The following is a 16,960-nucleotide window of genomic DNA, read 5'->3' on the forward strand; positions in this document are numbered from 1 at the left end:
TAATATATCAATAAATTTTATTTGACCAGAACATTATAATTAGATTTCAAAGATAAATTGATACGTAAAGTAATTCAGAATAGACAATGAAAATGGCCTTTATTTATTTTACTTTAAGTCATCTTGAATAGATTAATGTTAAGAAAATACACATTTCATTTATATTAAAATAAAATATAAATTTGAGTATCAATTTAATGAATTGGATATTTTATGTGCAATATCTCATTCAGGTATATGTTCCTTTTATCATTTATAAAAAGTAGATTCCTAATTCTTGCTCATTAACATTGTTCTACTGACTCAAAATTATTTTCATTTAAAAATTATTCTCATTTTGTTAAGGTGCATTAAAATTATCATTTAAAAATATTTTCAAAGTTCAACCTTATAATTTTGTAATGTAAGCATAATGTCTAAAATGACAGACAAGTTTTATTAATCTCTTACTCTTGTGGAATTACTGTTCTGTATATCATAGTAAATACAATGTGTGAAATGCTACATTTACCTTTAATATTCCTTAGGATCTTTTACTCTCCTGAGTCTGGAGGTTTTATTCACAAATCTAAATTCTCCAGTGACTTTGCAGTGTGTTGCTGTGTAATAGGATCCAGTGAGCTTTAGTGGGTTTTTTTTTTTCCCCTTTGTTTTCCTACTCTTTATAGAAATATTTTATCTAAAAATGACTAAGCAGATTTAGAGATGCATTTATTTAGTTTGTGTTCTCCATCTACTTTTGGAGCTCTATTGCATTTCAAACCTGTAAATCTCTTTTAGCTTGATTGAGATAGAAATGTTAATGAGCCTTAAACTTTCAATCAATAAAGAAAACATAGATTCATATGTTGTGGCCTAGAAATTGAGCTTTGGAATGTAAGCTCCATGTGTATTTGCTTTATAAGCGTGCTGTTATGTCATCCTGTTACTAACAGCATCCACAAACCAACATAATGTAATGATGAAAAATATTTTATCTCGGCTTATTGCGAACCCTGCAGGAGAAAGCCACATTAAAGCTGATATTCATGGGGTTTTATGGTTCCTATGCTCAAATCAATGAAGCAGAAAGGCTAGTATGAGAAGTGAGATGCTTATGATTAAACTGGTTTAGTGCCTAAAAATAATTTAATCTATAGTTTCTGTATTCTGTGATGTGTATAATTGTTTCATAATATTAATTTTTAGGAAGATGATGAGTGTTGATGGTCTTTAAATTTTAGGTAATGATTGATATTTATGTCAATAAAAGTTTCCTAATTATGGTGTTATATTGGAAGTTCTTTGTAGTGTTATTTATTGTGTCCAGCCTTAAAATTATCAGTTAAAAAAATATTTTAGAGTTCAAATGTATCATTTTAATACCAGTTTATTTGTGTTTATAAAAATCGAAAAGGTAAATTTTTAAATTAAATAATTTTAAATTTTATTTAATTATTTTTAATTTTAAAAATTGAATAAAACCTAAAAGAAATCAAACCAAGAGAGAGTCTTTCTCCTGTGTCTTAGGGGAGACATTAAGACAAATATTTGTCTTTAAGATTTGAGGAGGTAAAAATATGAGCCTTAGTTGTCACTTAGTTGACTAAATTATGGATTAGCAGTGATGGACCTAACCAATGCTACTATTCAAATGAAAGGCCTAAAATGACATTAGTCCTTTCCTGCACCCTATATCCTACCTCCAACCTCTTCACCACTCAATCTTCACCTTCCTACCTGTCCTCCTCCCCCAGTGCTATCACAAGCAATCATCATCAGTCACTTCTAATAAGAATGGTAAAGTGAATTACTAATCACAGAAAGGCTGATGTAAGTGTTAGGTGTTTGGATGTCTTAATTTGAGAGTTAACTATATTGGTTTATGGAGCTATCACCTTCCCCAGGTTTGATCTGCCAACAAGATATTTGTGCACATAGTGCATTATAAGAAATATTATTAGTGTTTTGGGAAGCTGTCCAAACCCTAATTTGTTATTGTGCTCACAAATTATTTGGAGACACAACACTCACTTTAAATAGGGGGGTGGGGGGCATCAGAATAATGTAACAAAAGCCAAAGCACTATTATAGGCATTGTTCTGCCTTAAAGGCAAAAGAAAGAATACACCAAGATTCTTTGAAATTAGTTTTTGGTTTTTATTTTTTGGAGAAAACGAGAGAGAATGCATTTAAGAATATGTTAGATGAATATGTTGGAAGGCAAAGACAAGGATTAAAAGGTTTTTGAAATTAAAATTGCAAATGAACAATAAATAACAGTGTTTTAAGGGATCTTGTCTAATTTTAAATCCTCATATCATCAACATAATAAGCTTTGGTTCTTATAGTTCTTGATTATTATGTTTAGTTATGGAATCGGTCATTGACATGATTTTCTCTTATTTCATAACTTACTCTTATTTTCTCTCATTTTTCTAAAAATATGAATAGCATTGATCTAAAGTTTAGAATAGTAAAATTAAACATATAAGATATATTTTGATAATATTTCACCAGTAGTATTCTATAAACAAAGTAACTATAGTAAGTTTTTTAGAAAAAAGAAACATTTTTTGCTTATTCTATTGAAAAAAAATTCATTTGTCATTCACTTAACAGAGATTAAATAAGTTGATAAGTTCTCTCCTTATTGTTATATTTTCTTTGTTATCATCTTGTCTATTGAATGCAGTCTCCATTATCTTAGAGGGGAGAAATATATTCGCTATCTGGATTTATGGTATTCATGACTGTACTAGAGGAAAGTGAGGTATCTGGTAAATATACTTTAATTTAGGGAAGAAGACCCCTAAGCATTCTAAAGAATAATGATTGTTAAGGCTAATTTCTAGCTAATCACTCGTAGAACACCTAATTCTACTGTCTATTTCAGTATGGAATGAAATTCACTATTATCATATTTTTGCTTACCTAGGTGATATATTTTTTATCACTGATGATTGTGAGATTCAGAGAAATTCTCTTTCCAGCAGATGAATAACTACGATCTAAATCTATGCTGTCCAAAATATTAGCCACTAGCCACATGTAGCTACAAGGTACTTTTAATACAGTTAGTCTGAATTGGGATACGAAGTATAAAACAGCAGATTTCAAACATTTAGCATAAAAAAAGAAAAAATTGCCTAATTTATATTGATTGTGTTAAAACGGTAGTATTTTGGCTTAAATAAATATGAAATAATTTTATCTATTTCTTTTTTATTTTCTTAAATGTGCTAGAAAATTTTAAATTACATATATATTTAACATTGTATTTCTATTGGATAGCAGTGATCTGTAGGCTGTTCTGTGAGATAACTGAGGTGAGGTGTATTGATGCAGAAAATAATTGATAAGAAAATAGATAAAAGATAGTGACCACAGAAAACAGGGCACAAAAATCCTAGTTTATAAGAAAAGGGAACTTTGATTCTGTTAAATATAGTGACTATTATCATATTAAAAGGAAAAAAGGCCCTTCATCATGGTTTAGTCTAGATTTTAAGATGGCATAATTTAATTTCACTCTGCATTAGTGAAATATATGTGTATATATATTTATTTAATTTGTTTTAAATGACCATTTTATAAAGCCAGGTTGAAATCTTTTATGTTACTAGAAGTAAGAAATAGAATTAGCACCCACCTTGTAGTCTATGTTATATCAGCCTTTACATGTGAATAGCTGTTTTGAACAATGACATTGATGAGAGTCTTTTAATGGGAGCCATATTATATTTAGTATCCTATTATATTATAAATTCAATTTTAATCTAAGACATAAAACATAAAAGCCAATAACAGTTACATATACGAACATTATACAGTTGAAAATAACAAATGTGGTGTGTTTATAACTTCTAAGAACATATAATTAATACATGCTTTATGAAGTGTACAGCCTGACCCCCACTCTTCCTTCACTTCCAAATATCATGTAGTTCATCTCACGTTCCTAGGAGCCAGAATTTTACCGAAATTGAGGTGAAAGTTTTCATGCAACTTTTCATTTATAACTTATATCCCTGCCTGCACTTTAGGGCAAGAGCCCTCTCTAGTGGATGTGAATTGGCCACCTGTATAAAGGGATTACGGGGGCTCTTTAGAACTCAGTAAGAAAGAATGAATGAAGCAGCATGACAGAGTTTCACAAATGGTAATAATGTCTGCTTTAGTATTGATAGGTTAGGTGAGGTTTTCTCTGGTACTTGTCATCTTTGCTTTTGGACAATAGCTAGCCAAGGTGCTACAAAAAGGCAAATCCTTTCTACGAAGCTTTTGAGAAAAGTGAACCAATTCAATTAACATTACAACAGGTAAAGTTTTCCTTTTATTTCAAGGCTTATTTTTACCATGACTGAGTATAATCTTCATAGCATCCCCACATTTTAGAAGATGTTGATATAATCACTGTTACATTGCAAGAGCAAAGGTGAGAAAACACTTCAAGCCTATGCTTTCCTTCTGGAGGCCTGACTGCATCTACCAGTGGTAACCAGGTGAGTAAAAAAATAAAACAATTTTTTAAAATAAATATTTTAAATCATTCAAATTTCTGAAAATTTTCTCCTGCAAAGACTGTAACAGAAATGTTCAAACTTCTTTTATGATCCTCAGAGAATTGGTCTAGATCAACATTGTACAATACAAATGTAATGACAGCCACATATGTAATTTAAAATTTTCTGATAGCTACATCATAAATTAAAAAGAAATTGATAAAATTAATATATTTTATTTAACCCAATATATCCAATCCTATTTTTATCAAATGGAATTATAAAGACATTATCTTATATGAGAAAACTTCACCTACACTATCCCCTAAAATTACGTCTTGAAGAAAAATAAAAAGGTATAAAAATAAGATGATTTCCGATTGATATCTATAAATGTATAACTATTAATAATAATTATGCATATTCCAAAGTGAATAAATAAATGCTAAGTTTACTGCTTTGCTCTTTGATGTAGATTTGAGGTTTTCTCTCACATTATTGGGTTCGAGATTTCTCTCCATAATTCATGTATCAACAGAAAATTACAAGAAGAGATAATAAGGGTGGTTCTGTTTCTCATCTCTCTGGCTCATTCAGATTTGTTCTAACCATGGACTTTATTTTATTTTTAGACTGCATGTGTACTTTCTATTAACTTCAAAATGAAACCAATGCTTAGAATAAGTCAATATAATGTATAAAACAAAGGGAGAAGTCAGCATAGCAATTTTGTTGTACTCAATACATATTTTGATATGAGGTATATGGAAGAAAGTGAAAAGAACATGCTGTTTGTAATCTAACTGTCCCGTGTTCTAATCTTCACTGATATATCATCTTGGACAACCAGCAGATTTTATGAACCTGTTTGCTTGCCATTAAATTAAGATCGTAACTCATAGAGTGCTATGACATCAAATGACAAAATATACGGAAAGTGCTAGGCTCAGTACCTTGGGTGTATCATAAGGACTCAATAAATGGTGACTTGACACAGAAACTCTTTTCAGACCAATCTTCCAAAATTAACCCCCAAATTGGATCAATTCTGTATACTTTATTTAAGAAATATTTCCATAAAAGGATGGAAAAATATTTGTAAAAGATCTTCAAAATAGAGTCTTTAAATTTTCCTTGAAATTACAGTGGGATTCAATGCTTCAAATGCATACATATCGAGCATCCGTCACTGAAAGTGTGCAGAATACTTTGGAAATGCAAATGGCACATTTCTAATAGCATGTTAACTTAATTTTTCACATAGAGCAGTAAAAGATATATTTCTAGAAAATAGGCTGAAATGTCAACACCAGAACTCTGTAGGCAATGCTTCATACTTTAAAATAAACCCATAAAATGTTTCCACTACCAGGTCCCAAATTAGATGCCAAGAAATTGGCTAGTCAAGCTGACATTCCCTATTTCTGTCACACTCTCCACTTCTCATCCTTTTCTCTTCAAAGAAAAATATCAGCTCATTTTCTCTCCAGGAAGACAAAAGAATATTCATCCCTTAATTTAATTTCTTAATCTTTATTCAATATTTTTTAATGATAAAAGACTTATCTTCAAATTCTTTTAAAAGATGGGAATTAACCTAGATCCATAAGTACCACTATAAGGAACTTTTATTTTAGTATCCTAAAGGAGATAAAAAAAAGTTTGGGGCATGGAAAGTATCAGTTTCAAATGAGAATGGCCAAGGAAAAGGTGTTTTCGTATCTATTTAACTGATCTTGAAGGATGAATAGATGTTGAGGAAAACATTTTAGGCAAAGAATACAGCCTAGATAAATACCTGGAGTAGATAACAGTGACATGTCCAGGGAATGGAGAATAGAACAATCAGGGAATTGGATTAATGGACAAAATGAAGACAGCTGGTGAAAGAGACCCGGAAATAGTGGGAAATGCAATTGGGAAGTAGGATTGGATAAAGTACCCTGAGACCTGTCCAGCCTGTAGATTTTTAGGTTATATGTGTGGTCTGTAAGTGTAATAATGCTATGTGATGGTTTTAAAAAATAGGAAGCAATAGTATTATCAGATAATGCTATTACAAATAATTATGGTGATAATGTGTAAATGAAAATAGACATGATCAGGGAAAATATTGATTTGATTAAAATATGAAATAACAGTAAAGTTACTTACACCAAAGTCCCTGATTAATGGGTACACTGATTTTTCATTTGTATTTTATTTAATTATTTGTTTTATTATTATTATTATTATTATTATTATTGATTTTAATGTTAAGTAGGAGAAAACATGAATGACTTACAGAGGCATTAGTCTTTCAGAGTCGATTGCAAGGTGATTTATATATGTTGATACATCTTAAATCTGAGTGAAGCTGCTTCCATGTGTAGACATTGGCAGATCTCTGTAAATGTTTTCCTCAAAAGGATAGTGATACAGTGATTTCCTAAACAAGCTGGTCCACCCTGAGAGTGGGTTCTATTAGGCTTTCAAGAAGATTATGCTAAGTCTTCTAAGTCTAGTAATGGCTGGAAAAAGCACATTTCTAATATTACTTATTTGGAGTATATTAGAATAAAAAAATTGAAAGTTCTCTGTCTTTGTCTGCTTGGGATGCTCTAATAGAATACCATAGATTGGGTTACTTCAACAACAAACATCTATTTCCCACAGTTCTGGAGACTTGAATTCCAAAGTCAGGGTCCAAAATGGTCGATTTCTTGGTAAGGGCTATCTTCCTGGTTTACAAATGGCCATCTTCTAGCCTTATTCTCACACGATAGGGAGAGATACCTCATTTCTCTTCATCCATTCATAAGGGCATTAATCTCATCACGAGGGCTCCACTCTCATGAGGAGCTTAATGTCACCCTAATTACCTCCCAAAGACCCCACCTCCGAATGCCATTACATTGGGAATTAAGGTTTCAACACATGAATTTTGAGAGGACTCAAACATTCAGTCCATAGCAGCCTCCTAGAAACCACATAGTTTAATTTTAAGAATTGTATTTCTAATAACTTCAAAATAGTCTTTTTTCAATACATTGATTACAATGAGAATATTTTAACAAGAGAAATTGAGATCTTAATAGATAACTATTTATTTTAGGTTATACAGATTGATGTGTTAATAACAGAACTGGAAGTAGAACCTCAGTCTCCCAAGTCACAAAAGTCTTTAAAGAAAAAGATTAGGGGTAATATCTATGTTTACAGCCTAACAAATAGTGGTTTGGGGCAAGCACACTTTCCTTAAACTAGTACAGATACCTCAGGACATAGAATCCTTATGGAGATTTGTTCCCTGTATGTGATCCTTTCTCCTCTTTCTATCTCTTAAATAATGATAATTATCTATTTTCTTAAACAGTTGGATTTTCTATTTTTAAAGTCACTTGTCATTTTATAGCACCTTTATTTTATTTTTAGTATGTTCATACTCTTTATTAAATGCTTTCCTGTTCTGAATTTTTGAAAAATCATGATAATAGTCAATACTGTTATAGTGCTTATAATATGGCCAGGCACTGTCCTGAATGCTTTAGATATATTAATTGTTTTTATATTTACCCCCATCCTTTCAGACAGGTACTATTTCAAGCCCATTGTATAGAAGATGTTACTAAGTCATAGAATGGTTTTATACCTTTATCAGAATCATACAGCCAGTAGATGTGGAGCTGTGAGCTTGAATCTAGTCTGTACTTTTACTACACTTTTGATGTTATGCATGAAATAGATATGTATACACACATTTTCATAGAATTTGTGTGTAACCGGTTAGTCAAACCTGCTATTCATGGATAATCAATAAGTTTATCTAGATAATAAAAATATAGTCAGGCCAGAATGATACTATGGTTATTTGACAGAAAGCACTTGCGTTCTAAGTGTAGCCTTTAATTTTGATTCATAAGTAAGGCAAAATATGATTTTAGAAAGTTACTTTTTCTACTTAGAGAAAATTAATCATAATTTAGAAATTAATAACACCGTAATATTTTTGTGAAGGAAATTTCAGAGATGTGATGCTGTTGGAAGCATTAAGGACATCATCTGGAAGCTTTGATTTGGAAGAGACTTGAACAACACAGATTTACCTCTGTAATATCTCTTGTCCAGGAGCATGCAGCCTCGATGATTAGCCTACTTTAGTTATAGAGAACTTTTTGTTAAAGAGATGAATTTTTACATAAACACTTGTTTTCCAACTGAAGCCAATCCACCTAGTACCACCACTAGGGATACAATGAACAAATTTAATCACTCTTTTACGCCTTCTCTTAGCTAACAATGGCTAATTCCTTTGACCATTCTTTGTATGACATGGTTTCCAAATGCTCTTCGACTCACCCACTGCATACTAGAAAAACTAAAAGTTATTAAGTTCTGTCTGTAAAAGTAGTTTCCAAAGCACTTCTCAGTTCCCTAGACTTCTGCTACAATACACTGTATAGTGAGGATCTGATCTTTCTTGATGTGTGACTACTCCACTTTTGTTATGTAATTTAAGTTAATTTTATTTTAGCATTTTAGCAACTTAGTCATGATACGCACTTAAAATATTCTCAGATTTTTAATGTGTGGAACCTTATAAGCTTTTTTCTCCTTTTCTATTTTTATTTTTTAATCTTAATTTGCAACTTTATGTTTGTCTTCATTGGTTCAACTCCATCATTCTACCTTTTCCAAAAATATTTGCCTCCCAATTTTTCTTGTATTCTAAAGCTTTAACTAGCTCTCCTAAGAATGCATACTTTGTAAAACTTTTGTAAGTTCAATATCATATTTGAATATTTGGTGAAAATGTTGAAAAGAATTAAGGTCTCCTTTAGTGACTAATACTTGAAGGACATTAAAAAAATGATTTATAGGATTCCACAGTGGTCGCATCTGGAGCTAAAAAAATTGCATATTTTAGACAAGCTCATATCCTATAGAGTCTGCCTCGATTGTGATCAAGCAATTGGACATATTCAAAGAATCTTTTATAGCTCAAATGAGACATTGCCCATAGATCTATTTTACTTCATGAAAAATAAAAATTATGCCAATAGTTTTTTCCTTTATTTATTTTGCCAAGGTTTATATTTCTTTTAAAACTTTAAGTATTCAAACTTGCATTAACATTAGAAAAAATACAAGATCAAAGGGCATTCTTACTCAAAACAGAATAGCTTCTTAGATTTTGCTTAATTCAATTAAATCATTGAACAATTCTTAATGTAGTAAAAGAATGACTGCAAACTCCTCCCCACAAAGTGGCACATGTGGATCAAATACAGTGTAAAAGAAATAATTTCATTACATTAATCAAAATGATTAATGAACTTTATTGGAAATATTTTGATTCTATATAAAGAACTGAATTACAGAGATTTTCCCCCAAACAAGTTCCTTTTAAAATTAAAATCTTGCTTAACAACTGAGTTTATTATGTTTTTGATATTGCATAAGTGGTTGAAATCTCACTAAGAATCTAATATAAATAAAATACTTAAAGCCATTTTTTGTGGTAACTTACATATTTAGTAAAATAGCAGTAAATGTTCCAATTGCTTGTTATATTTGAACTTTATTAATAAATTTCGTGCGCATGAGGTTTTGTGATCTCAGAGAATGAGCTGTGAGGAAGAAAAGTGTTTAATTGTTCTGACTTTAAAAGTCCATTCGAGGCATCTGTTGGCAGCTGAAAATGACGTGATGCGCTGATACCCTGAAGATTCTTTTTAAGCAGATGTCTTAGAATGCGACGGGCCCCACCCTGCTAGTAGTAGCTTTAACAAACAAGGCATCAAAAATCCAGAAAGGTTAATAAATTTTCACTGTAAAACAAGATCTTAAGAAGAGACTGGACCACTGCCTGGCATTTATCGTATCCGCTAGGAACCTCTTGCAGTCAATCTGAAACCTAGCCTTCTTCAACAGGTCTGGAGAGTGGCTTATTAGCCCTGGAAGACAGGTCGAAGAGTGCGGTGTGAGCGGCTTCACACAGACAAACGCGCGCACGCACATACTACTGTCAGAGTTGCAAGTTTTATGGTTTATTCCCTAAATCTGCAGCAATTTGCCATATGGATCAATTCTGATTGCCAGCTTGTGAAACAAAAAGGGCACTGTCCTTACCAGGTGACGGTTGGATGATCTATTTGCCAATAGCAATATTTGGATGGAAAGCTTAAAATATGTTGTTTTCCCAAGAGTTAGACTTTAAAGGAAGGAAAGCACTACTGATGAAATATTAGCAGCAAATGGGTTAACCGCTAACTTTCTGTAGTCGTCGATGCTCTTTTTAAGTTTATAGGAGAAGCGAAACTTCATTCTCTTTGCTCAGAATAGAGACTTATCCACATATGTGCCCTTAACCACAGCGTCGTCCCCAGTCGTAGGTGACTATGTCTACTGCCTTGAAGTCAAATTAGAGAGAGATTCAGCCCTCACCCCAGGGTCTCGCCAGGGCGTTCCCCTGCTGCTCCACCTAGCCAGTAGGCGGGAGGGTGGTCCTACACCTAGGTGCGCACCAGGTGGAGGCCCTCGGGTGGACGGGGGCGTTCCAACTTGCCTCCGGAAGTTTGCTCAGCTCACAGCCTTCACCCTATTTCCCGACAAGAAAGCGCTGGCGTGAGATCGAGCTGCAGACGCTTTGGGGTGATGGAGCAGGCTCTGGGGGTGTGGGACCGTGCGGCCCGTGCGCCGCTCGCGGTGCAGGGTCCAGCCTGAACCCCAAGGAGGGGCATTCCACGAGCTCGGTTTGCCTTCTGCTAACCAGAGAGCTTTTTGTTTCGAAACTCTACTTAGGATACTTTGCAAGTTAAAACTCACTTATCAAAATTCACATCAGGAATCCTTGTTGCTGGGGGCGGGCAGGACAGGTTGGAGGGGAGAAGCGAAAGAGCATTAATCTTTCTCTAAAGTTCTTTATTCATTATTTTTCGAATACAGGATTTGGAGCTCTTTTTTTTTTTTTTTTTCCTTCCCCCTGAACAATCCTTAATGTAAAAAACGTGTTTACGTTTTTCCCCTTTCTGTTGAATTCATAAAGCACCGCAGCAAAGAAATTAAACTAGATTGCGAATAGTTTCCAGCTACCTCAAATGAGGTGCGTTCTAAGCGCATCGCCTCGGCCTCCAAACCCTGTCCTCTCGACTCGATGTAAAGGATACCGGTGACCGAGGGTGGGGCACAGTATGTGGAGGTCTAACCGGAGGAGAATCTGCTTCTCTCGGTTTGGACCCTCCTGGATTGTGTCTATTGGCGATACCCTGATCGGGTTTGCATAATGACCGTGGACTTTACACTTACATTGTATAATTCCAGTCCGAAGGAGAAACACCCGTCACGTTACTTTGCCTCCATCTAAACTGAGATGTTCTTTAAGGAAGTCTTTCCCGGAAGATGTTGCATGCACAACATCTTTTTGAAAATATGCTCTGCCCTTAAGATACATATAGTAAATCAGCAGGAAAAAAAAATATTTTAAATATATTGAATAGAACTCTAATCAATTAATATCGCAAATAAAACAGCAGAGGACGTGTTATAGGTACAAGATTAATACTTTGCTGGCGAAATCTGGGTTTATGAATTTAATAGAGTTTAGCTTAATTATCTACTATTTAAAGGTAAATGTCAAAGAAGAGATCTAACTTTAAAGGTCTTTTACAATATTCAGAACTTCCTGGAGCAATGACGACAGCCATAGCAATAAATAAAGGTGATTAGATTATTGCAGTTGAATTATGATTTTTAATATTTGTAATAAAGTCATTTTTATAATAAATGAGAACGACATCTATAGTAGATGTAAATGGTGACGTATGTTAGATAAGTCAAAATATTTGCACGTGGAGAAAATAATTGTGTTAAATTTATACATTTCAGTTGGATCCTTTAGCAGAAAATCCACTTCTCTCTTTAAAACAATGATGTGAAAAACTATGACTGAAACAAGCTGAAATTCAAAAACATTCATAACTCTTTGAAAAATCATGAGTTTTCAAAATATCGGAATACTTAATTTTATTATTGAAATCACAGGTAAGTTTAATCTATTATATTTGAGAGCTTTGTAACAGCACACTTGAAAAACTGACAGGATTAATTAAAATTCTGGTAATTGTTTTTAAATTAAAATTCAGAAGCTTCAAAAATGCGACAAAGATATATTTGTGGGTGTGTTTTCTGTAGTAGATGATGATGAATCGAGACATATTTAAAAGAAAAGCTTAAATATTTCTTTGTGTATGTGTATATTTTTATTTTGATGAAAACCTCTTGAACTGCTTCACTGCAAAATATATTTCTGTATGTGTTCCATCTGTAGAGCTGTGGGAAGGCTGAAGATGAAGCCAGGGAAGAAAACAGCAGCGGAGCACACACAAACATGAGGCCACCTGGCTTCTTGCCAACATACATGACATTCAATTATTTTAGTACTTTTTCATGAGAGTTTCCCCTCCACCCAGCTTCCCCTCCCTTCTCCAGACCCTTGCTTTTCTACATTTGGCATAGTTCATCTGATTCAGCATGGATTTTTCCCAGCTTTACTTACTAATATGCCTGAAACTCACCCCACAAAAAGAAAGTGCTAAGATTAAAATTCTTGCAATCCTATCTTCACGTTCCTGCTATTACTTTATAAGTGTGACATTTCTTTCAATAAGTTGAGAAAGAAAGGAACTAGAGTGGTCTACACATTGCTTCAACTGCTGCTTTGATGTATGGTACTCAAAATATTTTTCATTTCCCAAAATATATTCTTAAGAGAGAGGGGAACATTAAAAGCAGCTTTTACCATGAGAATTTTTTTTTCAATGTAAAATAGTCAAACTGACAGGCTATTTCTTATCTGAAATTGACTTATCTGAACTTACCTTTGTGTGTGTGTATGTGTGGGGGAGTCAAATAGTCATTTTAGAGGACTTTTCAACCAGTTTAACAAATTCGATTACTTTAGTTCTAGACTCTAAAGGGAACTAAATAAAGAAAACTTTATTAAACACCTCAAATCTCTGTGTTTGGAGAGTTGGCACCTAACAACAACAGCGACAATCACAAACTGTTTGCGAGAATGTTAGATGTAACTTCAAATTAGAATATCAGAGTCACTTCATGAAATAGCCTTTCTGCTATGTTAGCATTCGATGGTGCCAGAGGAATGAAGAGTATAAAAATGTTTCAAAGAGGCTGAAACTTAAACCTGCGTTAGCTCTTGTTAACCCTCACCTTTTTGCTCTCTGGTCTCCGCTCATTCTTTCCTGAAGCTCTTCTCAGGTGCCGTGCTTCATCTCCATCAAGATGATGTGAGGAAGCATTCTTGGCTGCTCAGCGCCCAGAGATATGAAAGTGCTGGAATCCCAGGAAGTCCTAAATTTTGTTAGGTTGTAAAAGAAATTGATGGCTCTCTATCTCTGTCTCTCTCCTACCCCCACTCTCGCCACACTCCTACCACCTCTTACAAGTGTTGGTGCTCATCGGTAAAGTTCAGATCTGAAGGAAGAGAAGAAGAAATGGAGGCACAGCAGCTTTATTCCTAGATTTCTTCACAGACGTGAAAGATAGGGAGGAGAATCCTGGGTTTAGAACTCATGCTCCGGGTATGGAAAGAGAAGAACAATACTTTCAGAGTCGAAATAGAAAGGTGGAGCAAAGAAGGGAGTGGTAACCTGAGGGTGATGGGCTGAGCTCGGTGAGATCAAATCCCAGTTAGAACCTTGCTTAATAAGCTGGGTCTTACTTGCCAGCTGATGGATCCTCAGACACTGGCCCCTGGGTCCCTGGCCAAGGCAACTGTTTGGGATTGGGGAGATTTGGCATAAAGAGGATTAGGAGCAGGTTTTAAAAGCCTGTATAGGAAGAGCGAGCCATGCCAGTGTGGATAGTGTAGATAAGAGTGCTACAGTCAGGTTCCAAGAAGGTTATCCTCAAAGCATCAGGCAGAAAAAGCCCAGGTAGATCTTGGGAGAGATGAGACAGCCTCCAATCTGATTTCTTCTCTCTTCTGTGACTTCTAGAAATCATTTATTATTGTTTTAATTAGTATTATTTTAAATTTATTATTAATGTCCCAGTGGCTAGAGCTGTGTCATTACTGTAAACTCCATCTCAACCTCTCAAAATCCATTTAATGCAGCTCTTGGCAACCAGCGGCCCAGCTTCTTGCCAAAAACTGCAGATTAAGCATTCGTTATGGGAGTTTGCCATTAGCTGTTATAGGCACATGTGGTTACATGTCCCCAAACACACGGGATTCCATGTAATAGATTTGTGTTTCCAGGAGGTTCCAGGGATATTAAGCGGGATTGGTGACACCTTGCACCCATCCCTCCAACCACTATCATCAAAAGTGGGTTTAAGGTATAGGGTGGAAATGGTTTACTAGGCAGCTGTCCTCCTTGGCTCCCCTCTAGTTTCCTCTAGGAGCTGAACCTTTATTGATGTACGAGTATTTTAGAGCTTGCATCATATGTCTTTCATTTAAAAGATACTGAATGCTTTTCAGGGAATTTAGGGCTCTTAAGACGCATATTTATAAACAAGCTGTTAGAGCTCTAGGACATAAGTAAGTTTATAGCTAGGAGTTGTTTGTATATTTCCTCAAGTCTGCAAGGCGTTGTTCTCGCTGCTGTGAATTTTTAGGGGGAAAAAAAGCTATTAAAAGGCCATTTCTTTTATCCTCCCTGTGTTTATTAGAGAAAGTCAGACTTTCAGAATATCTGAAGGTAAGAGGATAGGAGAGAATCTAAACTCTACACTCAACTTTCCGTCAGGGGCGGCCCGGGAAGCCATAGAAAGTGCCCTGGACGCTCATGGCCGCTCCTCTGCCTTAAGCAAGGTCGAAATGCCCCTAGGGCACCATCTCGCCAGGGCTTTATTGGGAGACACTAGCCGAGGATTCCAGGCTTGTAGTTCCCGTGTCTTGAAGCAGTCTGTCTTTCTTCCGGGGTGCAGTCCCGGAAAACTTTTCTCTGACCGTGACTCCTTAAGATATAACAATTCGTTGTTGGTGCCTGCTGCATGGCTCGAGATACAGTAATAATAAGAGTAAAAACTATGTAATTCCAGTAATAGTATCAACTCGCCAGAACGCGACTGCGTGCTCAAGGCCACGCTGAGCCGGCGCCACGTGAACTGAGCTTGTGCCCTGTTCAAGAGAAGCGTTTGGGGAGAAGCCAGGGTGCTGCTGCTGGCTGCCTGCTCCGCTACCACCCGCCTGATCTGAGTATTTCCGGCCGGCCCCGTTTCTGGGGTTATGCAAAGGATCAGTTCTAAGGTTCACGGCGCTTCATGATTGTTCCTTCCCAGCTGCAGCCTGTCGTAGCCTCGAAGAGGGTCTACCAGTGAGTCTTGGGTCAGCTAAGACCCCGAAGAGGGTGGACATTCCCGAACCCATCTCGATGCCTGCCATAGTTGGACTTGGCCTCGCCACCCCCAGATTTGGGGTTGCCCGACGTGCCCAAGCCCGCGGCGAGATTCCCAGGCTGAGCTGGGGAAAAACGACAGACGCTGTGCGAGAAACCCTGGAGCAGAGGCCTCCCTTGGAAGGCCAAGCCTTAGTCCTCAACTTGCGGGAGCTTTTCATCAAATTTGTCAGTTTCAGAGGTCTGTTGCAAATGGCTGTCTTTTCTTGCCCAAGACCTTGGACGCATTTCCCTCAGACGCCACGGGCTCCTGGGAAGTCAGTTAATCCCAAAGCCACACAGGAGTCTTCCAACCCTGTAGTGCCGCCCTGCCTTCAGGGAGCAGCCAGCTCCCGGCCCGCCCTACCAACCCCTCAGGTGGGAACCGAGACCCGGCCCTGCACGCGTCCAGCTCCGCGCATGCCCCTCGCTCCCCGCACGCGCCTTTTCAAAGTTAACTCCACCGCGTCACTTTAAGTGTAAAAATAATGTTTTAAAAACCAGGCTGAAGGCCGTCCTCTTTCACAAATCCCTTTGTGTAACTAGCCCCGCTCTGGCCTATTCTAAGGGCCCTTTGGAGGCACTTTTCCTATCGGGTTTTCTTAAAATAATCTGGATCTAATGATAAAATCGTGGACTAAGAGGAGGCCTGGGTAGGAGGAATGAGAAAGTATTGGTATACGGGTTTCAGTGCCTCTTGCTCGGCTACCCTCTCCCAGCCATCGCCCCCAAGCCCACATGCCACGGCATTCGAGAAAGAAAGGAAAGGCCACGGGCTCAGAAGCGGGAGAGCGCCGGGACGCCGAGCTCCTCCGGGCTGGAAGCAGAAGCAGCCCCTCTCCCATAGCCGTCCCAGTTAATAGCTGCCAAAGTATCCCGCTTCTTGGGCTTCGGATTAATGTGGATCTTCCACATAAACGATTTACGGATGAAATAAAAGCCCTTTAGAACAATATTTCCTTTCAAGTCTTTAAGACGCCTCTAAATCTTTCGGGTAGTGACTGGCCGGCTTGGGGGCGGGGTGGGGACCGGGGGCAGGGCGCGCGGGCCGGAGGGCGCAGAGAGGGGGAGTGGAGGGTTAACTGTTTTGAC

This window comes from Pteropus alecto, unplaced genomic scaffold, assembly GCF_000325575.1.
Source record: "Pteropus alecto unplaced genomic scaffold, ASM32557v1 scaffold76, whole genome shotgun sequence".
NCBI lineage: Eukaryota > Metazoa > Chordata > Mammalia > Chiroptera > Pteropodidae > Pteropus > Pteropus alecto.